Consider the following 25,831-nt stretch of genomic DNA (forward strand, 5'->3'; position numbering starts at 1 on the left):
ACATCCAAACATATCATAGCAGCCTCTCACTTGACAGCAGGGAAAGGCACAGCCAATCACACTGTCCATATGTGATTGAGGGAGGTAGGACTCGAGTAGAGAATGTGATTTAACGCTTACATCTATGTTAATTAGAGCTGAGAGAGCGTTATTTTATTTTGGAGGGGACATTTTAATAATCAGTGGGTATTAATAAGGACATGTCCCCTTGTTACAACCACGGTCACAACATCAAATTAGGGAGAACACAAATGGATCAGTCTAGTGGTTTTATTAAATGAACAGCCAAACCTGAACAAAGTGTGGGGAGAAAACACAATAAACTAACACAAAATGGAGCACAACTGCGCATCTGGACAACCGCTCAAAAAATATTTATAGATTTTAATACAAGAATTGCTGTGCTGTGAAGAAAAAAATATATATATAAAAATTGTATAAAATATTGTATGGAAAGCAACGTCAATGCACCATGATGCACAGAGATATCGAATTGAACCGAATCGATGGCATGATAATCATAACCGAACCAAACCGTGAGTCCAGTGTAGGTTCACACCTCTATCAGTTAGTGCAGCGGTGGCCAACCCTGTTCCTGGAGAGCCACCTTCCTACAGATTTCAGTTGCTACCCATATCAAACACACCTGAACCAACTAATTAGGACTTGAACACCACGTGATAATTACAGGCAGGTGTGTTTGATATAGGTTGCAACTGAAATCTGCAGGAAGGTGGTTCTCCAGGAACAGGGTTGGCCACCCCTGAGTTAGTGATATGAATGGATAAATAATATCAACAGGCTATTGACCTTATTCTAAAATGCGGAAGTGCGCCTGTTTTCGCGATTGTCTTAGAACTTCCGATTCAGTCGCCTATGGGAGAAATGACTAGGAATAATAAACGGCAGAAAATGGCCAAACTACTTGCTCAACAAACAAATGTTTGCATGACTACACAGACCAAGTAGCATAGTATAATAAGAAAATATCAAATTGCAACATCAAGCAGCGTAACGAGCAGTTGTTAACGTCAAAAAATGAATGGAAGTGAATGTGACCGGAAGTCGCGAGACAAAAAGATTCAAATGGCAGCGCCCGCTCGTCAGCTGAGAATAAGGTGAATACTGTGTGTAGAATTCAGAAATAATTGTTGTTAGTGACACCGGTGGCCATTAAGTGAACTGCAGCCATTTGCTTGTGCTTGTATTAAACATGACTATGACATACACTGAAGTATTCATCGTTCTTTAATTAGAAGTATAAGAAGTTGGAAATATATTTGTGGCAGTACACTGATAGCGAACACGCAGATGCCGTGGACACTGCTGACAGCAACAGTCAGATGAATATGTAAATACAGTATGAGCTCTTTTCCTTTCAGTAATGAAATAAACACACTTGAAAATAACTGCAGTTATGAAAGCTCTGATCATCAAGATATGAAGATGTTTGAACAAGCACTTCAATACATCGCCAGCACGTTGACAGATGAGGTCATTAAAGTTACACTTATAGCATGAATATGAAGTATTTATGAAAGTAACATTGTATAATGTCAAAAATATCATAAGCAAGGTTTCATTCACAATCTAGCAATGAAATACATAAAAAATATTACATAGATGACTTTTATATAAATAACACTGCTCTATTCAATAAAAAAGTTCATTTTGATTTCATGTAGTCTTTAACCAAACTCAGAGTATCCGTCCTACAAATGTATCATGTTTACACTTGTATCCACAAAAACATATATCCACAAACATCTGCACCAAGTCTCAGGGCAAACCGGGATTTAAGGAGACCTGATGTGCACTCACTTGACTCAGCACCCAATTGTTAAAAAATAACTGTCGTCGTCAGGGCAAGAGTCCTGAGTTGGCTTCTTTTACCGCAGAACTCAACCAAACAAATTGTGTGCAGGAACAAAACTGCAGCTTTTCCGGACAACTTATCAGGTGACTTTCAGGAACCCACAGGCTGCTCCGAATAACTCCCAGTTTATTGTGACAGTGATTTTTAGGGTGCTGGGTAAGTGTACTTACTGGCCGCTAATAGGCATTTTTGCAGCTGACTATCCATTTATGTGCCATCCATTTAAACTTCCATGATCTTACTGCGTATCTATCTATCTATAAATCTATCTATCTATCTATCTATCTATCTATCTATCTATCTATCTATCTATCTATCTATCTATCTATCTATCTATCTATCTATCTATCTATCTATCTATCTATCTGTCTGTCTGTCTGTCTGTCTGTCTGTCTGTCTGTCTGTCTGTCTGTCTGTCTGTCTATCTATCTATCCATGTGGAATCCATATATCGATCCATCCATCTAAATTGTATATCTCTATATCCATATGGAATCCATATATCCATAATCCATATATATATATATATACATATATATATATATATATATATATATATATATATATATATATATATATATATATATATATATATATATATATATATATATATATGGATCCAACTATCTATGTTGTAAACATCTATATCAATGTGGAATCCATCCATCCATGTGGAATTCATATATTGGTCCACCCATAAGCCCATTCATCCATCCATACATATATATAGAAATGTATATATTGGTCTATCCGTAAGTAAATGCTTCCATCTATTCTTTCATCTATTTTGTATACATCTATACCATGCGTCTATCCATCCATTCATCCATCCATCTATGTTGTATACATTTATATTCATGTGGAATCCATCTATCTGTCCATCCACCCACCAATCCATGTGGAATCAATAAATTGGTCCATCCATAAGTCCATCCATCCAACGATCCATCCATCTATCCATCCATCCGTACATATATATCCATATGGAATCCATATATATGTCCATCTGTTCATCCATCTATCCATCAATTCATCTATCTATGTTGTATACATCTATATCCATGTGGAATCCATCCATCCATCCATCTATGTTGTATACATCTATATGCATGTGGAACCTATATATTGGTCCATCCATAAGTCCTTGCTTCCATCCATTCATCCATCTATCTTGTATACATCTATATCTATATGGAATTCATATATCTGTCCATTAATTCATTCATCCATCCATCCATGTTGTATACATCTATATCCATGAGGAATCCATATATTGATACCTTCATAAGTCCATCCATCCATCCATCTATCCATGTTGTATGCATCTACTGTATGTCCATGTGGAATCCATCCGTGCGTCTATCCACCCGCCCACCCATCCATCCATCCATCCGTCTATGTGGTAAACATTTATATCCATGAAGAATCCATGTATTGGTCCCTCAGTAAGTCCATCCATCCATTCCACATATCCATGTGGAATTTATATATTAATCCATCCATAAGTCCATCCATCCATTCATCTACTTTGTATGCATCTATATCCATGTGGAATCCATATATCTGTATATCCAAAAGTCCATCTATTCATCTATCTATCTATGTGGTATATATCCATGTGGAATCCATATATCCATGTATTGGTCCATCCATTCATCCATCCATCCGTCCATCCATCCATCCATCCATCCATCCATCCATCCATCTTTTTTTTCCTGCTGTGTGTCTATATAGATGACCATCTAACAGTTTGGCTTCAATTCAATATTCGCCCCCCCCCCCCCCCCTCTATCTATCCAGTAAATATGAACTTTTTAATATGTCTCTCAATATATCTTGATTCTCTCTCTTGCATCTAGTATCTAAACCATTTTGAAACTTTTCAACATTTGAAATAAGGCTTTTTGCCAAGCATACAGAAGTTGTTTTTCCAATATCCTCTTGTCCAGGTAAAAAAAAAAAAAAAAAAAACTTAAATGAATTCAGCATCCTTGTACTTGAATACCAACAGCAATACTCCATCCCATTCGGTATGCCAACTCGCTTTTCGAATGGTTCCAGGTCACATCATCAATTCAAATCTCTCTGTAAATGTGAACGTCCTTCAAGTTCGGTACCGGTTCGGCTAGAGAAACACTTATGCCGCTCCATTAAGAATCCTCAGTCAATCGGATCCACCGGCACACACACAACAGCCACCGTGTTTACGGCTCTCATGCAGAATGATGTACTCACGATTAAAGTGTATCAAAACCAAGACAGGCTTGGCGGTGTCCGTAAGAGCCTCTCTATATGTAAATAACCAAAGCCGGCATCGGCGCACGACACCAAAAAAAAAAAAAGAAAAAAAACATGTCTTATTCAGCGGTGGAAGGCTGATCCAGTCATTATTTGAGCCAGAGAGCTTTTCTGCACAAGCCCTTTGTGAGAGGAAATTGCGTTAATGAACTCTGATAAGAACAATCAACTCCAGCGGCTTTTATTTTATTCAGCTCTCTCAAATAACCTATTAAATGTAGATTCTCCCAGGCTTCATCATTAAAAACTCCCTCTCTCTTTCTCTCTCTCTCTCTCTTTCCTATGACAGGACAACTGAACCTCACCTCAGTTAAACAGGTGCTTTAGTACCAGAGGAACCAGGTGAGCGGCAATCCGTCACCTCCGTCGCTGCTAGCTTTAACCTTTCAATTTAGCAGCAGAATTAATATGGCCGGTTCCGCACAGATGCCTCGCAGGTGCAACCGCCAAAAGGGGGAACTGTAGCGGAGCGCATACACATACAGATACACCTGTGGTTATTGGTCTACAGGTACGGCTCGATTCGAGCCAGCTGTAGGCCTCCATAGAGGTCGGCTGACGTCAGTTTCCGGCTGATTCAGGTCATTTTCTTTTAGCTGAGCTTGGATTCGGGTTGGGTGGGGGAGTTTACTGCTCATTATTGAGTCATGAGGCCTGCTTTAGCTGTGTGCTTTAAGGACAAGATGTCTTTGGACAAGACTTTGGATGGATGACTAGAGCAAAGGTTTGTGAACTTTATGATGACACAGACACCCAAACATTTGGGTTTCCCATGTGCTAAAATGAAAACGTGGGTACAAAAGGACGTGTGAATAATTACCTGGAAATATTCTACTTTCAGTTACAGTAATTGTATCTTCAGGAATGAATGAAACAACATGTTAGTTACCAAAACTGCCATCATTTTCCTAATTCAGTTTTTCACAATAATTTTACATTTTGTTTTTTGCTTGCTGAAACTAAAACTGAAAATGAAACACTGCAATAATTCATTAGTATGATGTAGGGCCTCCCTTTCCAGCCAATACAGCATTAATTTGTCTTGGGAATGACAGATATAAGTCCTGCATACTGTCCAGATAGACTTTGAGCCCATCTTCTAACGGAATAGCGGGGTCAGGTCACCACGTGCTGGTGGAGGTAAATATTTCCTGACTCGTTCCTCCTAAATACCCCAAAGTGGCTCAATAATATTTATATCTGGTGATTGTGCAGGCCATGTGAGATGTTCAACTTCACTTTTATGTTCATCAAACCATTCTGTCACCAGTCTTGCTGTGTGTATGGTGTATTATCATCCTGCCACACTGCAACACCTTTAAGGAGCAATGTTTGAACACCTGAAACTGAAAATGAAACACTGCAATAATTATTATGATGTAGGGCCTCCTTTTCCAGCCAATACTGCATTAATTTGTCTTGGGAACAACAGATACAAGTCCTGCATACTATCCAGATAGACTTTGAGGCATTCTTCTAGCAGAATATTGATGCCAGGTCACTATGTGATGGTGGAGGTAAACATTTCATGACTCATTCCTCCAAAACACCCCAAAGGGGCTCAATAATAATTGGTTCTGGTGACTGTGCAGGCCATGGGAGATGTTCAACTTTATTTTCATGTTCATCAAACCATTCTGTTACCAATCTTGCTGTGTGTATTGGTGCATTATCATCCTGACACACTGCACCACCTTTAGGGAGCAATGTTTGAACCAATGTTTGAACACCTGAAACTGAAAATGAAACACCGCAATAATTCATTAGTATGATGTAGGGCCTCCCTTTCCAGCCAATACAGCATTCATTTGTCTTGGGAATGACAGATATAAGTCCTGCATACTGTCCAGATAGACTTTGAGCCCATCTTCTAACGGAATAGCAGGGTCAGGTCACTACGTGCTGGGGGAGGTAAACATCTCCTGACTCGTTCCTCCTAAATACCCCAAAGTGGCTCAATAATATTTATATCTGGTGATTGTGCTGGCCATGTGAGATGTTCAACTTCACTTTTATGTTCATCAAACCATTCTGTCACCAGTCTTGCTGTGTGTATGGTGTATTATCATCCTGCCACACTGCAACACCTTTAAGGAGCAATGTTTGAACACCTGAAACTGAAAATGAAACACTGCCATAATTTATTAGTACGATGTAGGGCCTCCTTTTCCATCCAATACAGCATTAATTTGTCTTGGGAATGACAGATACAAGTCCTGCACACTTGAATCCTGCACACTCCTGAATGCGGTTATACTCACGGCAGGTATTATTTGATCATTCAGTTGTTTATTTCACTGATTTGGCAACCGTCAAACATCATCAAGGAAACAGTTTGAATTTCCGCTTAGTAAAAAAACATCAGTGTGCCATTTGGGACAACACTACATACATATAATATCCTGTTGAGTGTGTAAGTGCATAAGTACATAGTAGATGAGTGCATAGTGTATAGTGTGCCATTTGGGACGCAGCTAATGTGTTGGTGGAGGTAATTTTGTGACTCGTTCCACCAAAACACCCCAAAGTAGCTCAATAATATTTAGTTCTGGTGACTGTGCAGGCCATGGGAGATTTTCATCTTCACTTTTGTGTTCATCAAACCATTCTGTTACCAGTCTTGCTGTGTGTATTGGTGCATTATCATCCTGACACACTGCACCATCTTTAGGGAGCAATGTTTGAATCAATGTTTGAACACCTGAAACTGAAAAGGAAACACTGCAATAATGTATTAGTATGATGTAGGGCCTCCTTTTCCAGCCAATACAGCATTAATTTGTCTTGGGAATGACAGATACAAGTCCTGCATACTATTCAGATAGACTTTGAGCCATTCTTCTTGCAGAATAGCGTGGCCAGGTCACTACGTGTTGGTGGAGGTAAACATTTCAAGAGATGTTAAACTTTACTTTCAAGTTCATCACTCCACCCTGTCACCATTTCAGCCGTGTGTATTGGCACATAATCATCCTGAAACATTGTGCAGCCTTCAGGAATCAATGTTTGAACCATTGGGTCCATTTTTACTCTTTCAAAATGGTTCGGTAGACTTTGGCAGTGGCGCGCCAATCTAGAAAAAGTATTGGGCCTAGGGAATGTCATGATATTTCAGCCCAAACCCTCACTGACCCACCTTAAGGCTTCAATCTGGGCATGCAACTGTCTGGGTGGTACACTTCTTTGGGGCTTCTCTACACCGTAACTCTACCGGATGTGGGAAAGACATTGAAGGTGGACTCATCATAGTCAATAATGCATATTTCACATTCAGCCCAAGATTCTCACTGCTGGCACCATTGAAACACCATTTGGCATTAGCATGAATGACCAAACGTTTGGCTGTAACAGCCTGGCCATGTATATTGAACCTGTGGAGCTACCTACAAGTAGTTTTGGTGAGAGCAGGAGAGTTGAAGTGCACATTGAATGCTGCAGTGAAATGATGTTGTTTTATAGACACAATCAGACAGATTCCTCTTGCATGAACGTGCAACTTTCACCTCAATCACATCTTTTACGCAAGTAATTCAACTCAAGATAATAACTTGCTTGAAGTGAAAAACATCCCACTAAGTTAGAGTGAGTTATGTAGTGCTTTGCGCTTGGTGTGAACGCAGCATTAGGCTCATTCCGAATGTTCCTATTGGTGAACACATGTAACGACGTCCATCCCAAGCCAGTGTTCAACACCCCACCCCCTCCCGTGACCCATTGTTTGTCTGTGTATTCAGAGCCAGTGAGCAATTGACTTTCTAATTATAATAACTAAAACTGTGTTAATGAGCAATAAAATAATTTGGGCATTGGTTAATATGTAAAAATAATAATGCAATAACATATGATGTCTATCAAGCACTGCAGGATGGCCATTTTATGATGTGGGTCAGATTATTCTGGAAGACTGATGGGCTGAGGTGGAGAGCTGATTGATTATTGCATTGATTGGAGGAATGTGCTGCAGTCAACCCAAAGGAAGAGCTGTGGATAAGAGTCAGAGCACTCGAGGAAAAAAAAAAGAGATTCACATGAGAGACTGCAGTCAATTTAGAGATTTTTGGCTGATGAGGTGCTTTTATTTTAGTCTAATGTAAAGACAAGATCCCCAATACACTTCAAGTGTTTGCTTTGTCACACTTTTTCTATCAGTGTATATGGATTTCAATTATAAATAATAATAAAAATAAAAGTTTTTAAGGTGTTTATTCACATAAATCTCGCTTAAGTAGCTCTTGCATTCATCAGACCTCCTAGTTTTACTCGTTTCTCTACTCTGAAGGTTATTTACAGAGGAAAATGTTCATATACAGTACATTATATTGACAACATTTTATTCTACAAAATTGTGATTTTTCTGACCTTACACTGTATTTTCAGAATGATGGAGTGATAAAAACTCTTAAAATCGTGCTCTGGAAAAAAAGTTTGACTCTTAAACTCTCAAAAAGGTCACCAGTTAGATCTCCATGAATGTTGGCAGACTTGAGACGCAGAGGAGTTGACCATGACGACAGGGTTCAAGTCTGGCAAAGAATGGTTCCAGAAAGTAGGTAAGACAAAAACAGAAATTACAAATATATATAAAAAAAGAAATAACTGGGTGAGAATGTGGTAAAATCTGAAAACATGTTAAAAATCAGGCGAGGGCTTTTCTTTTTCTGGATTGCTTTTCAGTCAGCGAGTCAATCTGTGCTTTTGAAAACACTATTGGTTGAGTTTAGGAAAGGTGGAGGGTGGGTCAGTCAGTCAGTCAGTCGAGAGTGGCCTCTGGTGGATTTACACGAGAACAGCAGTCGCAAATGGCACAAAGAGCGTACATAGCGGCCTCTGGTGGATTCGCGAAAGCAAAAACTGCAAAGAAACGTACTTCCTGGGATGTATTTGGTGCTCTCCAGAAATGTTTATAGCAGTACGTTTTCAGAATGAGCCTGGGTTGTATAAATGTATGCAAATTAGCATATATTTCATTACATATTGCTGTATTTGCATATTTAAAAAACTATATATATTTTGGAATGCTTAAGTATATTGTAAAATAATTTATGTTAATGACAAGTTTCTGTATTTTGTGATTCACAAATGTTTTCGCAAGCTCTCTGCTCTGTTGACTTTTGATGTTGAAAATTCAACTCTACAGTTTAACAAGGTGACTTTTATTGACATTTTAGCTCTTCAAAATAATATTTTGTAAAAGAAATATTATATATAATCTCTCTCTCTCTCTCTCTCTCTCTCTCTCTCTCTCAGGTAAGTCTTTAAAAGAACATGTACTGGCAGTTTATTTCAAGGTTTTGTGGCATCATTTACAACATCGACCCAGACAATATATAACTTCAAACTATTAACATGTTTAGAAAAATCACTACTTCACTTTTCAAGGTTAAAAAGTTGTAAGAAGAAAGATAAAAAAATGAAAAGCTGAATCACAAAATACGAAAAACTGCTATATTACGGATATTTCTTTTAGTGTACAGTGATAACTATTCGTTTTGTATGTGTGTGTGTGTGTTCACCTCACATCATTTCAAACTTTCCAGTGACTATTTTCACCGTGGAACTCAAACGCAGTCTGATTTTCATGCTCAGTTACATACAAGCTTCAAAAGGAACTGAAAAGCATTATTAAAGTATTCCGTATGACTCACTCTTCAAAAGCCTTACAATTGCTCAGGCTGATTCAGTAAACAGACTGCAATCTTGGTTAGATGCTTGCTGAAAACTCGAGGTACATTCTAGTTTACTTCATACTTCACTTCAGAGAAAAAGATTTATACTGTAACAACGTCTAATTCGCGGATGAATCATTTGTTTGAGTCAAAATCAGTTGATTCATTAGAATGATTCATTCCTAAATCCCACAGTGATCTTTATTCGCTGTTTTTCAATTAAAGCTATTGTAACTACAAAATTTCTACAAAAATTAATATAGTTTTTGTTTCCTTTGATTTTTTCTCTGTTTTAAAACTGTATTTATTTGTATCGACATTTGTGCTGCCCATTACATTAAAAACCACAGGAGAGGGCAAATTCCTCAGCAGGATAGCATAAATTCCTTGAAAGCAAAGAAGGTCATGGTGCTCCAGGATTGGCCAGCCGAGTCACCAGATATGAACATTATTGAGCATGTTAAGGGTAAGATAAAGGAGGAAGCATTGAAGATGAATCCAAAGAATCTTGATGAGGCAGTCCTGCAAGAACGCTTTCTTTGCCATTACAGAAGCCTTTATTAGTAAGTTATTTGAGTCATTGCAGAGTCATACACAATATTAATTTGTTTTCCACTGCACCATGACTTTATATTCTATACTGTACATTATTTCTGTTCAATGACAAGACTTTTGTCTAAGCAGAGTCAGACCTTACTGTCCTAATGAAATAATTAAAAATCAAGGCATGATCATATTTCAAATACACGTAATCTAGAGGCCTTTGCCTTTTCTATTAGCCACTTCTGATACCAAACGATCAACTAGAAGTCAAGTTATTATTTGTTTTTCCTAAAACTTGGATAGGCAACAGGAATTTCATCAGGTAGTGTATATTAATAAAGAAAATATAAAAGCATTTAACAATAGCTAATTGTATTTCTTGTTTTATTTCACCAGTGTGTGAGCTACTGTAATCTCGAAAACAAAGCTTAACGCAAACTCCCATAGAGGGAGTCTTATTAGACGTCACATTATTGTTTAAACCCATTATTACAGTATATACCGTCATGCGCCCTCTATGATGCAAGGTCGACCGGTCCATTTGCTCACACCGGTGCATTGAATACAAAACACACAGCACTTGCTGACGGCTGAATTCCGACACAGGAAAAAAAAAAACACACTCGCTTTAAGACAAAAAAAAAAAAAAAAAGACAAAAAACATCAATTCAATGTCATCCCCGCTGCAACTCCAACCCATCAATCAATACACACTACCTACATAACCCCCCGTTCGCGGCCTTGTAGTTTGACTCCGGGGGAAAGAAATCTCTATGCTGTGACACTGGAGATTTAGACAATGGAGAGTTGAGGTTTGCCATTTAATCTGCCTTTCGCACTAAACCAAATCCCCCTGGGAGAAATTGTGAAAAAAACAGAAAGAAAATATTGACAGGTTGCTTTATTGATAGCGGTCTCCAGCAGTTTAAGAAACGAATACTAATTCATGCACATGCTAGGTTTCACACGAGCTAATCTGCCTGATTTCAGTGTGTTTATTCTAAAGAGCAAATGATGCGAGTTGCAAGACTGCCTAGGAATTGGAGTTTGGAAATACTGAGCAAAATTCAGATTGATTCTGTTTTCATGAGCTCACACTGAATCGAAAACTGAAAGTAAAACATTTGGAATATAAATAAATAAACATTTACCTTAACTTCAATGGAAAGAAATATAGCATATAGGCCCAGTATCACAAACAACGCTTAGATTAAACCAGGACTAGGCCTTAGTTAAATTAGGTTATTTTAGCCACATTTTATAAAAATGGCCTTAGGAAAATATATTACTGGTGTGCACCTGGAGAAAAAAAAAAAAAAAAAGAATGGTAGAAATGATTAGACTGAATGGTAGACTAAATGGTAGGCAGAATGGTAGACTGATTAAGATTTAGTTCATGAGCTCACACTGAATCGAAAACCAACATATAAAGTATAACACATTCAGAAAAATAAATAATTAATTAATAAAAAAATGTATTATATAAATAAATAAATACATACATAATTAAATAAATAAATATATACATAGTTAAATAAATAAATAAATAAATAAAGAATAAATGAATACAAAAATAAATAAATAAATAAATAAATAAATAAATAAATAAATAAATAAATAAATAATTAGTGTCAGGCATAAAGGAGTAATAGTGCTTTATTTTTTTTAAATAAATAAATAAATACATACATAATTAAATAAATAAATATATACATAGTTAAATAAACAAATAAATAAATAAATAAATAAATGAATGAATGAATGAATGAATGAATGAATGAATGAATGAATGAATGAATAAATTTGTGTCAGGCATAAAGGAGTAATAGTGCTTTGTTTTTTTTTAAATAAATAAATAAATACATACATAATTAAATAAATAAATATATACATAGTTAAATAAATAAATAAATAAATAAATAAATAAATGAATGAATGAATGAATGAATGAATGAATGAATAAATTAGTGTCAGGCATAAAGGAGTAATAGTACTTTTTTTTTTCCCCATGGACTTAAAAAAACACGTTTGTGCATTCATACTCATATCGCAGTTCACATGCTATCAAATTTCACTGAAATTTACACATCTAAGGGTGTGTATACTCAGTGTTTCAAAAGCAGACACATTCTTGGAAAACGTTTTGGAAAAATGTTCACGTACAGACACAGACAGTCACAACGATCCACATTCACACTAATTTGTGAAAGTAGCTATAAAGGTATTTTATTATGCATTTTAGGTCAGTAGATGTCACTAGTGTAGTGGTCAACCGATAAGGTCACTACACTTAAATATATTACAGTATTACATAAAAAATAAAATAAAAAATAAATAAAAATAACTTTTTAAGATATTTCCCAAATAATGTTTAACAGAGCAGGGTTTACTTGCAATGTTTACTTTCCACAGTATGTCTGATGTTATTTTTTTTTCTTCTGGAGAAAGACTTATGTGTTTTATTTTGGCTAAAATAAAAGCAGTTTTTATTTGTTTTAAATACATTTTTAGATCAAAAGTATGCAATAATATTGTACTAAGCTGTAGTGTATAGAAGTGTCTTGAAAAATTTCTAGTCAAATATTATTTACTGTCATCATGGCAAAGATAAAATAAATCAGATATTAGAAACGAGTTATTAAAACTATGATGTTTAGAAATGTGTAGAAATGAAATATTCTGTCCAATAAATAGAAATTAGGGAAAAAATAAACCAGTGGGTGGGGGGGGGAGGGGGGGTGGACGGGTATGGCTAATACTTTAGGGAACTAATAATTCTGACTTCAGCACACCAAAACTATTGTTGTGTTGCAAAACGAAAATTTGTAAAGTGGTATTTTTCGGCCCTGACAAAAATAATTGTTCTGCTATCAAACAGACAAACTCTTCGACAGATGCTGACATTTGAAAAATGACTAATATTGGCTGATACTAGTTTCCATGTTGGGGTTTTGTCTATGGACTTAACACATAATACACATGCAGTGTTGGATGTAATAAGCTCAACATAATTAGTTACTGTAATTAAATTACTCATTTGCTGAAAAAGTAAACTAAGGGATTACTTTTTTAAATGTTCCTTAAATACTTTAAATAAATGAAGCATTTATGTATAAATCAATTTAGAAAATAAGGCTTGTTATGCTCATTTATTTTAAATAATAATTTGATTCTTAAATTTGTGCACATGCTTAAGAAAAAATGAACTGACTGAAACAATAAATTTCTATATTATGGTGTGTTTTGGATACATATAACATTTAAGTTTTTTTTAATAACTCAAAATTAATTAATTAAAAGTGTTTAATTTACGTTTGTTGATATATATAGAGAGATGGTAAGTAGCACTGAGTGAAGTATTTACATTAACAATTTCATTTTAAAATATTTAGACAAGTAATTTATTTAATTTTTGATGATGTGTAATTAATCACTTTTTTAATCAACACTGAGACCATTCATCACCAAAATAATGTTTTTTTTTTTGTAGTTTTACCTGTAAAAAATAACAACATTATTTCCCCAAATTAGCATTTTAAGACCCTAAAAATAACACCAACATAAAAATAAAAAACAAAAATAATAAAAGTTTTATAAAAGTTCAAAACAATATTTTTTTTCACTCTGCTCTGAATGGTGTCCAATCCTTTTTACACATAATGTATGTTACATCTCTAAAGATTTACACACACACACACACACACACACACACACACACGCACACACACACACACACACACACACACACACACACACTTATTCTGCTGTAGATTTGTTCATTAAATCATCCTATAAAGTGATTCTCAACGGGAGAAAGGCCAAAAGAGAGACCCGATATACATCTTAAGAAAGTGGCTTTATTTTAACCATGATTAATTCCCGTTCAAACCCCACTGTATAGAAGCCACCCAAGAGACTCATGGGATATTAGCACTGTCACACTCCACCAGCAAAATAAACAAGCCCTGAGTTGTGCGCACTTTTTCCAGAAATCCATCAGCTTGGCCCATTAATACGACCGATATGAAACCCAGACCCAGAAATACGACCGATATGAAACCCAGATATATTTTTCGTGCTTGAAAAAAACAATGAGCAAATCCATGCAAATGTCGACTTTGCCATGAAATAAAATAAGTTTTCACCAAAATAGGGACACCATACTGTCTTTCGGATGAGATGTTAAATCCAAGTCCTAACTCTCTGTGGTCATTAAAAATCACAGGATGTCCTTCGAAAAAGAGTACCCTAGTAGCAAAGAATTCTGGCCCGGATTTGGCAAAAAGCTGGCACAGCAGGCATTCATCCGGCACTGGCATACAGCATGTGGGCCAAACATGGCCCGGGTTTGGCAGAGGTGGCACCGTTTTTAAGGCGGCACACAAGATTTGGGCCAGATGTAAAACGTAGTTTTTGGCCCAGATTTAAAAATTTGATAGGTGGGCCATGTGAGTTTGGCCAGTCTTGACCCACATTTAAAATACACTAAAATCATTTTTGAGTAAAGAAAAAAAATTCTACCAATCAGGTCACTTTGAGAAAAAGCGTGCCCATAGTGTGCCTAAAGCGCATCACTCCATGGGTTTATCAATTTCATTGCAATCGTGACACACCAACCTATCTGGCCCAGTTCAGGCCCAGTTATGAGTTATTACCTTGGCTGACACTTGGCCCAGATATGGTCAGTGTTTGGCCCTTGTCTGGAAGCCAGATTTGGTCCAGTCATGTACCGTAATTCGCTGCGGCATGTGGACCAAGCAAAACCTGATTGTGTGGGCCAGAGAAATTTTGCTATGTGGGTAGGGGTTTAATCCTGGTCAAATTTGCCCACTGTCCATATTCAAATCATTTTGTGAAATTATCACAGAAAAATAAAATATTGGAATATCAGATTTTTCCAATATCATGCAGGCAAAACAGAATCTTCTTTTCAACTTCCAAAAGAATACTCAAAAAAAAGAGCTTGATATATTGACGTTCGGCTTTTCCAGGCGAGCAGAAAAGTTTGGGAGATGCACGGAGAGTGAGGAATGGAGCGTCTCGGCAGAACATGAATCACACTGCATCATTCACCAACAAACAAATGTCATCTCTCCACCCAACCCGGCAGCTTCATCATGCTAAAGCTCCTGACAGCAAAGGAACATAAAATGAGCGGCCCAATTCGTCTCCCCAAGGCAACATCACTCCATCATTCCTCCTCTACTTCTTCTTTTTTCCCCCCACCCCTCCATCGAGTGCCAGGAAGAGAGCAAAGATGTAAAAAAAAAAAAAAGAACTTCATTCACCTGAGGGAATAGGGGCAGGTGCTTGAAGGTGCGATGAAGGCTTTGTTTTTGTTCGGTTGTTAACAAGACAAACGTCTGTGCTGTTTATGGCATCTTACGGCTCTTATTTCCTGTGTCATTATTTGGGTTTTTGACACCGTGGATCAGGAATCATCTAAATATAGTTCTGCCTGTTTGTCTGCAACTTCAGTTCTTCTACCCGGGACTGGATTTGCGCACTTGAAGGAAAAGTTCACTCAAGAATAGTATAATTTACTCACCAATCACTTGTTTCAAACCTTTAAGTGTGTCTTACGTCAGTTGAACACCAAAGATGTTAAGAAGAATGCTCAAAATCTGTAACCGTTGACTTCCAGTGTATTTGTCTTTCTTCTTATGGAAGTCAGTGGTTACAGGTTTTCAGCTTTATTTAAAACATCTTGGTTTTGTGTTCGACAGAGGACAGAAACTCGTTAAGGTTTGGAACCACTTGAGAAAGAGTAAATAGTTAGTAAAGTATCATTTTTTTGTCTGAATTATCTCTTTAACACAGGTTTACGATATGTTTTTAAGAAACAGTTTTGGTAAAACTTTATTTTGATGGTCCATTTGAGTATTAGTAGACTGTCTGCTTTATATCAGTTGATTCTGCTCCTTTAACAGACATTTAACTGACTATAACTTAGCAAGTAGATGTCAACTTACACTAACCATAAACCTAACCCCAACCTAACAGTCTACTTATAATCTAATGAAAATTAGTTGACATGTAACCCAAATTCAACAAACAGACCATCAAAATAAAGTGTGACCATAGTTTTGCCCAAATGACGATCATGTGATCATTTAATTCTAATCCTGCATAGCTTGTTTTCTTGAACAATATTGCAGTCTCTCTGCCAATGCAATGGAAGTCTGTAGAATCAGTCAAAGTCTAAAATATGAAAAAAAAAAAACAACAACAGAAAGACAGACTCATGGTCAAACAGCTAAAAATGTTATGAATAGTGCAAGTTTTGCTCATAAAAGAAAGTCAGTGTGCCTTATTTATTCCAATTTAAGTCAAATGTAATAAAAGAGGTAAATAAAATGGTGGATAAACACTGTAGATAGGCAGATAAATAGAAAGAACATAGTATAATGGAAAATAAGGTATATAAGAAATATAAATAGTCAATGGGGTCTAAACAATACACTGTATTAAAAAAAGAAACGTGCTGTTTTTAACCATTCAATCAAAGCCAATGGAGTCCAAACATCGAGATGGATATCTATCTATCTATCTATCTATCTATCTATCTATCTATCTATCTATCTATCTATCTATCTATCTATCTATCTATCTATCTATCTATCTATCTATCTATCTATCTATCTATCTATCTATCCAACACAATCTCACGGCAATTCGTAACTTTTTCATTTAGTGGCTAATTCGTATGAATTCGTACAATCTAAACGGTCAGGTGCCACTCCTCCTTTTTAAAATCGTACCATTTCGTACGACTGAACTCGTGAATTAGCCACTAAACTGGCAAAACGTAAAATAATAATGTTTTCTCGTGAGATCAGGCTGATCTATCTATCTATCTATCTATCTATCTATCTATCTATCTATCTATCTATCTATCTATCTATGCATACAGTGTTTGGACCCATTGACTTTAATTGTATTTCATTGTATTCTTAATGTGCATTTCATATTAAGATATAATACAATACAAAATTGCTGTACATTTGTAAATTCATCATATTCCTCCAAAACTGCATTTTCAGCACCAAGTGTTTCATTCTTCATTGTCACACACTTCATAAACCATTCTAATACGCTAAGACTTTCTATGTTGCCTAAAAAAACTATTCTTATTATCAATGTTGAAAACAGTTGTGCTGTAGTGTGCTAAACTATTATTGTTAAAAATCTTTCTAATTAAAAGCCATTTTTAATCAACAAAATAGAAGTCACTTTAACAGGATCCATTTCTGAATAATCTCTTTATATATACAGCTGAAGTCAGAATTATTAGCCCCCCTTTGAATAGTTTTCTTTTTTAAATTTTTCCTAAATGATGTTTAATAGAGCAAGGAAATTTTCACAGTATGTCTGATAATATTTTTTCTTCTGGAGAAAATCTTATTTGTTTTATTTCAGCGAGAATAAAAGCAGTTTTTAATTTTATAAACACCATTTTAAGGACAAAATTATCAGCCCCTTTAAGCTATATTTTTCTCGATAATCTACAGAACAAACCATCATTATACAATAACTTGCCTAATTAGACTAACCTGCCTTGTTAACCTTATTAACCTAGTTTTAATAACCCTATTAACCTAGCCTTTAAATGTCACTTTAAGCTGTATAGAAGAGGCTTGAAAATATTCAATAAAACATTAATTACTGTCATCATGGCAAAGATTAAATATATCAGCTATTAGAAATGAGTTACTAAAACAATTATGTTTTTTTTCTCTTTTGAACTGTGAGGTTCCATTTTTCCAGCATATACAGAAATGTTTCATTTCACAAAACAAGCTTTATAGTGGAAAATACATCATTCGATTTTTTCAATATTCGTCATCCTAAAAAAACAAATGGCTCTTGAAAAAATCCTCACCAATGCTTTCATTTTCAGAGTGCATGGTGATCATACAGGTTTGGAATGACATGAGGATAACTAAGTAATAGCAAAGTGTAAATTCTAGCGCAAACTATCATTTAGAGACCTGCATAAATTCTGATAAAACCGCAATGCAAAAGGGTCTTGTACTAACGCAGGCCTCTAAGCTTGGGATCGGGCGTCCGGCCAACAGGAAGCTCTCCTAAAGGGTGACGTGAGTGGGCGGCCATGCACCGACTGCTTCGAAGGGACAAAATGGAGTTCTACAGACAGATGGATATAATTCAGTCATTACACACAAGGACTCCAATTCATTCCACTCGGCTTTCAGAACAAAAAAATTACTATGCTGTTTTTCACCTCGTGACTGCAGAACATCGAGCAGAGCTAGAGCTTCATGTTCTTGATCTTGGAAATGTTTTTTTTTTTTTTTTAAAGATGAAAAACAGACAGATAGATAGATAGATAGATAGATAGATAGATAGATAGATAGATAGATAGACAGACAGACAGACAGACAGACAGACAGACAGACAGACAGACAGACAGACAGACAGATATATAGATAGATAGATAGATAGATAGATAGATAGATAGATAGATAGATAGATAGATAGATAGATAGATAGATAGATAGATAGATAAATAAATAGATATTTGACTTTCTGACACACAGTATGTCTGAAATCTGAAAAACCAATACATACTAGTGTCTTCAGAATAAATAAGCAAAGATTACAGCCATAGATCGTCTCACTTCTGCTTTAAAGGTTAACCTGGTCACTTCCATCATATCACACATCCACAGAGCCTCATTTAGCATTGCTTTTCAAATCAATACACATCAAGAGAGTGAACAAAGAACCCTTATATGAAAACCAACTCTTATATGAAACCAACTCTGCATTGCTTTAGTATGTATTCATCACAAATTAAAGAGCAAATAGGCAGACTCCTCTGCTAGAGTTTTACTGACTTCTTTTATGACTTCCTTTATAAAGCAGAAGACATCAAGTGTGAACATAAAACATCTGAAATCTGAATTATGACTTTTATGACATTCTTTTTTTTTTAACTGATACAAGTGTGAACACAACATCATGATCTAAATTAAGATGTTTTGTTTTTTTTGTGGATTGATTCAGTTCCTACTTAATAAATGTAAAAGAAAGGCTTTACTGACTTACAGAACTAAATGACATAAGTCATAGATTCATTTTTTAAGCCAATTAAGATCGAGTGTGAATGCAAAACATCCGTACTGAATTAAGTCAGTGTTGTGGATTGCTTAAGGTTTGCATTATTGTCCCAAATAAAAAAAGAAGAAGAAAACAACAACAGATGCTTATGTTAATGTTTCCTCACTTATGTTTTTTAACCAGTACACACCAAGTGTGAACACAAAACAACCTAAACTGAATTAAGAGTTTTAATGTGGATTAATGTTGTTCCATCATAGGTTAAAAGCAAAAATAATGTCCTGTCAATGCTTCATTCACTTTCTCAATCACTCACTTTACAAATCAATACACATCAAGTATGAATGTAAAGATCATAATCTGAATTAAGGAATTAAGGTTTTGTGGATTTGCTTAAGTTTGTATTTATCACAAATAAACCAGCAGAATAAACAGATTCAGCTATCATTTTTACTTGTTTTCTTTTTTAACCAGCACACATCAAGTGTGAAGGCAAAACATCTTGATCTGAATCAATTTTGTGGATTGCTTAGGTTTGGATTTATCACAAATATAAAAGCTCAAAAAACAAACACATCTGCCAATGCTTTACTGAGTTGTTTCCTCAGTTTTTTTAACCAGTACACATTAAGTGTGAACACAAACATGATCTGAATAAGACATTTTCTATACTGCTTCATATTCATCAAAGATTTAAAAGCATTAAGACAGACTCCTTTGCCAATGCTTTCTTGACTTTGATTCATTTTCAAATCGATACACATCAAGTGTGAATACAAAACATCCTAATCTGAATGAAGTCTGTTTTGTGGATTACTTAAGTTTGGAATTATCATAAATATAAAAGCTAAAAAACAAAGTCATCTGCCAATGTTTTACTGACTTGTTTCCTCACTTTTTTTAAACCAGCACACATTAAGTGTGAACATCAAACATCCGGACCTGATTTAAGTCATTGCTTTGTCTATCCCAGATTAAAAGCATAAATGCTTTCTCAACTTAGATTCATTTTCAAATCAATAAACATCAAGTGTGAATCTAAAACTTGATCTGGATTTTGTGGATTCCTTAAGTTTAGATTTATCACATATAAATAAACCAGAATAAACAAACTCATCTACCATTTTTTTTCTGACTTGTTTCCTCACTGATTTTTTTTTTTAACCAGCACACATCAAGCTTGAACATAAAACATCCTGACCTGAGTCATTTAAGGCATTGCTTTTTGTTCATTCCAAATTAAAAATAAGACAGACTCCTTTGCCAATGCTTTCTTGACTTTGATTCATTTTCAAATCAATACACATCAAGTGTAAACGCAAAATATCCTGATTTAAATTAAAGATTTTTTTTTACTAGATTGCTTGAGTTCTATCACAAAAAAAAAAAAAAAAAAAAAAAAACAGAAACAATTCTTTACAGGCTTTATCACTTACTTTCCAAATCAATACACATCAAGTATGAACACAAGACATCCTGATCTGAATTAAGGAAGTTTTGAGGATTGCCTGAGTTTGTAATAATCACAAATTAAAAAGTAGAAAGGCAGACTCCTCTGCCAAGGTTTTATTGACTTGTTACACAAGATAATGAAGTCAAAACGAAAAGCACAGATACCTGTGATACAAAGCACACATAATTGTTTTCCTCCTTGAGAGACTTTGTAATTATGACAGACAGCTATGACCTTAGAGTATGCAGCATGGCTAATTTAAGATCTTTTTTTTTCCTGTTGAAACAATCTCCTTAATATTGTTTGGATGTTTCCAGCGATGTAATCCACACTTCAATATGGTTGGCTTGTACTGTATGGTTGAATTTAAAAATAATCATTTTCACAAGGCATATTAGCATAAGGCAGTGGGAAGTGGAGAAACACAAACAGTAGAGCGGTTCTGCAGTTTTCTGGCATGGGTTTCAGCACTGCTTCCAGAGCAAGGCCAAACTCTGTCAGCACTGAATCAGATCACGTCTATTCTATAGGATGGTTATTAAGTCATGCTTACATCAATGTGAATGCGTACGGATTTTAGACATTTCATTTTTAATAAGTAATTTTATCAGCAGGTGTTAATTTATATCAAATACGTTTTAGTGTCTACAACATTAAATATACATGCATATTAATTGTAAATAATGTGTCAAATGTTTCAAATAACGTTTTTTTAAAAAACAGGACAAATGATGTTCCAACTTTATTAAGCATAAAATAAATATGTATGCAAAGATGATAAAATATTTATTCTGATCATAACACATTTTATTGTAAAGGAGTAAAGTGATTTTGAAAATCTTGCTGAAAAATGGGGAATAAATGGTTTGAAGAATAAAATTTAAAGTATAAAAATGAAACAAAGTCCTAAAAATTTATTGGTTTAAATTTAAATTCATTGTGATTTTAGTTTGGTAATTCTGTAAAACATGGTGAAATATATATATATATATATATATATATATATATATATATATATATATATATATATATATATATATATATATACATATACATACACACACACACACACACACACACACACACATATATATATATATATATATATATATATATATATATATATATATATATATATATATATATGTGTGTGTGTGTGTGTGTGTGTGTGTGTGTGTGTGTGTGTGTGTGTAAACGTTTTAATTTGTACTTAAATGTTTTTCAGAAGTAAAAAGTACTGAACCAAAGCATATTTAAATACAATATCCAAAAACAATACGTTTACCAGTAGTTAAAAAATGAAGGAAAAAAAAACGCAGATGCCTATAAGATGCCTGTTAGCCTATAAGAAATATAGAAGCTTCTGTTAAATTCATATTTATAATACAAAAATGAATAACGTATACATATGGTCGTATCAAAATCTAAGAAGCAACAGCCTGAATTCCATCCTTCAGCACAATCACCCTCATTCTGACTGAGTCTAACCTGAAAAGCATACGAATGGCTCATTTATTTATATTCGTACATGATTAATTAAAATAGGAACCAAATCACGCCTTAACACGGATGTGGCACATCGCATCCACGCTGAATGAATGAAAGAAAGATTCGACCGCAAAGGTGGAACACTGTGCAGTTGTCAATAGCGCACACATTTATCACACGCACGCACGAGCGCGCGCGCACACACTAGAGAGAGATAAAGACAGTTGGGGAAAAAAGCAAAGCTCACAGCCGGTGAGAGAACGATTCAGTCGATATATATGTGTGGATATATGCAGAACGACTGTTCAAATTACACAACTGACAGCACTATAACCTTTTTTAATTACACCAGACGTGCGTATTGTAGCCTATTTAAGTACCCCTCCAGGTGTACAATTCAAACCTCTGGGTGTCAAAAAGACGTCAAAGTGACCACTCATGCAAATACAAAGCCACGGATGACTTACTTTCTCAATGTGTGAGGTTCAAATCGCATGCGAAAATCAGCGTTCCGTTCGAAAATCCATCCGCAATTCAGTAGCGCGACGCCAAGGAAATGTTCTTCAGCGTTTACTCTCAACTATCCAAGCTATCCAACAGCAGTTTGAGGGTTCACGAGCTTCTATGAGAAGACATTCGCTCTCGTATATCCATTCGCTCTTCCTGTCAATGCCATCATATGGACGAGTGGCTCTAAAGCAGATATCTCGACGCTTTCTTTCCCCGCATCATCATCATCGAAGAAGAGAAAAAAATCCAGTCCTTTCCTGCTGATAAATCAATTAAATCGTCGTCTCCTCGGTTTGGCGTGTCATTCTCGGCAGATTCAGGTTTTCACATTCAACCAATGGGTTTTATCCCTGAGACGTACCATTCCCTGCATCTTCTTCATCCCAAATCTTCAACACACCATAAACCATGCTCTTACTCCCCGGTCATGGTTTAAAACGGAACTTTTCTTCCCCGTTCTTTTACGCACCGCGATCTGATTAGATTTCTACTCACAGCCCAGTGCGGATTTCAAGATGCTTATTTCCTTGAAATGTGATTATGTCCTACGGAATGCCTGGCGAGAGAAGCCGCGTGCAAGTATTGGTACATCACATCATATCCAACACCCTCAGCATCGTTTGGAAAGGAAAAAAGGACCACTAAATCCTCGCTTTTTTCTTGAGGAAAGTGAAGCAAAAAATGAGTTTGCTGACGGATAAATACACCAACCACTGCTGTAGCTCCTTTAAAGACGCCTATAAACTTGTCAGAGGCGAGGTGTTCGTCAAAAGCAACATCCCACCAGTTCAACTCAACTCCGACGAAAAGCAATCCACTGACGCGACGAAAATCCAGTATTACGCAGCGCGCGCAAGTGCGGGAACAGCTACAAGTGAGTCACCTCACGAGCAGGAGCGTCTAAACAGCGTCGGAAAGAAAGGAAAGAAAACGTCCCCGAATGAAGTTCTAGCGCGAAGATGTCCTATGAACGCGCGAGACGCCAAGAATCTTCTAACGCGTATTGATGTAGCCCTCAACCCAAAGTCTCACTCTTCTGGCTGTCCTCACAGGCGTCTTCTCGCATGCGTAAAAGTCAATGGTCCAATAATCTTTTTCCATCTTAGCAATGATTGGTCGAGTGCAATAACCCTGAACGCTATGGATTAAATGATGAGGGGTGCGAGTGTGTGTGTGCGCGCGCGCGCATCCGGACAGGTCTGTAGCGCCTGTTTGACGCACACATGTGATTGTGGATATTCTGTGTGAGCGTTTGATGCGCTGCTGCTGCTTCTTCTTGTCTAGTGCAGAAGGGACACGACTGCCATCTACCGACCCTCTGTTCTCTGTCTAGACGCTGTTCTCAGCCTACGACCACCTGAGCCTTTGAAAAAAAAGAAAAAGAAAAGTAGAAGAAGAGGCAAGGCATGTAATTTTCAAACCACAGATCATGAACACGTTCTAGTGACCTGCATACGCCTCCGATGGTTATGAAGTGCGTAATGTATGCTTTACGTTTTCACGGGGGACTGGAGTGTGTAATAAAACGCAGAGATTATGCTAAAACATATACAAGGACCTAGGATGTCATAAATTGTCAGGGAAGGAGAGCATGAGAGGTGGTTTTGAGATTGATGATGAGAAAGCACAGGGAAAAAAAAACTGAAAGAAAGAAAGTTTGGAATTCATATTTAAATATATATATATATATATATATATATATATATATATATATATATATATATATATATATATATATATATATATATATATATATATATTGAAAATAAACATTTTAATAAATTTTTCAGTGAATATAGACAATGCATTTTGGTGCATTTAAACAAAACAGATTTATTAAACACATATATTCTTTAAAATAATAATTTAGTCATCAAACGTCTTTACAAATCGAAAGATAATACAATTAAATTCAAGCAAAATATTGCAAAAGTAAATTACAACCTACAAAATGTCACCTAAAAATGTCAACTTTTTTGCTTCTCTTGATTTTTCCTCTTTTTAAAATTTTATTTAATATTTTTATATAACATATACATTTGGGTGTACAAGTTTTTGGACCGTTATTGTGAGTTATTTAGTTAGAAAAGCTCAAGATTTGGCTTCAGTACTGACTAATCTAATGCATATGCACAAATATATGTATTTATATATGCTAAGCACCTTATATGTATTTACATAGTAAGATGATTAAAAACTAGTGTTCATTTTTCAGATAACATTTTCATTCATTCATTCATTCATTCATTTTCTTGTCGGATTAGTCCCTTTATTAATCCAGGGTCGCCACAGCGGAATGAACCGCCAACTTATCCAGCAAGTTTTTACACAGCGGATGCCCTTCCAGCCGCAACCCATTAATGGGAAACATCCACACACACACACTCATACACTACGGACAATTTAGCCTAACCAATTCACCTGTACCGCATGTGGGGGAAACCGGAGCACCCGAAGGAAACCCACGCAAAGGCAGGGAGAACATGCAAACTCCACACAGAAACGCCAACTGAGCCGAGGTTCGAACCAGCAACCCAGCGACCTTCTTGCTGTGAGGTGACAGGTGTCATTCAACTTAATGTAAAAATGAAATGACATGACATGCTCACATTCCGATAGTAAAAAATGTGACATATTCAGTAATGTTAATTCAAATTTATTACATTTTAAATTATATAAACTGACAAAAAAAAAAAAAAACTTCTGGTCCTTCAAAGTATAAAGATTAAATTTTGCAATTAATAAGTAGTTTTGGAGCTGAACTGTGATCTTTAAAAAAAGGGTAAAATCTTACTTTTTCACTTTTTTTCCTATGTCAGATCAAAAGTTGCAAATTACTTTAGTGATTCATCTCAAAACTGGCTGCTTTAGTTTACCACTTAGTACTCTAGTTGGGTATTTCTTAAAATCCTT

At 35.7% G+C, this 25,831-nt stretch overlaps 1 protein-coding gene across 14 annotated transcripts in view; it reads right to left on the bottom strand.

The window, feature by feature from the left end:
- lrrc4ca (leucine rich repeat containing 4C, genome duplicate a) overlaps positions 1–25,831 on the bottom strand; it is a 385,566-nt gene that overhangs the window by 107,132 nt on the left and 252,603 nt on the right. For 4 of the 14 annotated variants that reach the window (XM_068217377.2, XM_073942076.1, XM_021470492.3 and 1 more), the window contains exon 1: positions 22,876–24,149. The exons of 9 other annotated variants lie outside the window; for them this stretch is intronic. The gene's annotated coding sequence lies outside the window, so the exon portion shown is untranslated. 14 annotated transcript variants of the gene reach the window in all.

The sequence above is a fragment of the Danio rerio genome, chromosome 25 (genome assembly GCF_049306965.1).
Source record: "Danio rerio strain Tuebingen ecotype United States chromosome 25, GRCz12tu, whole genome shotgun sequence".
Classification (NCBI taxonomy): Eukaryota; Metazoa; Chordata; class Actinopteri; order Cypriniformes; family Danionidae; genus Danio; species Danio rerio.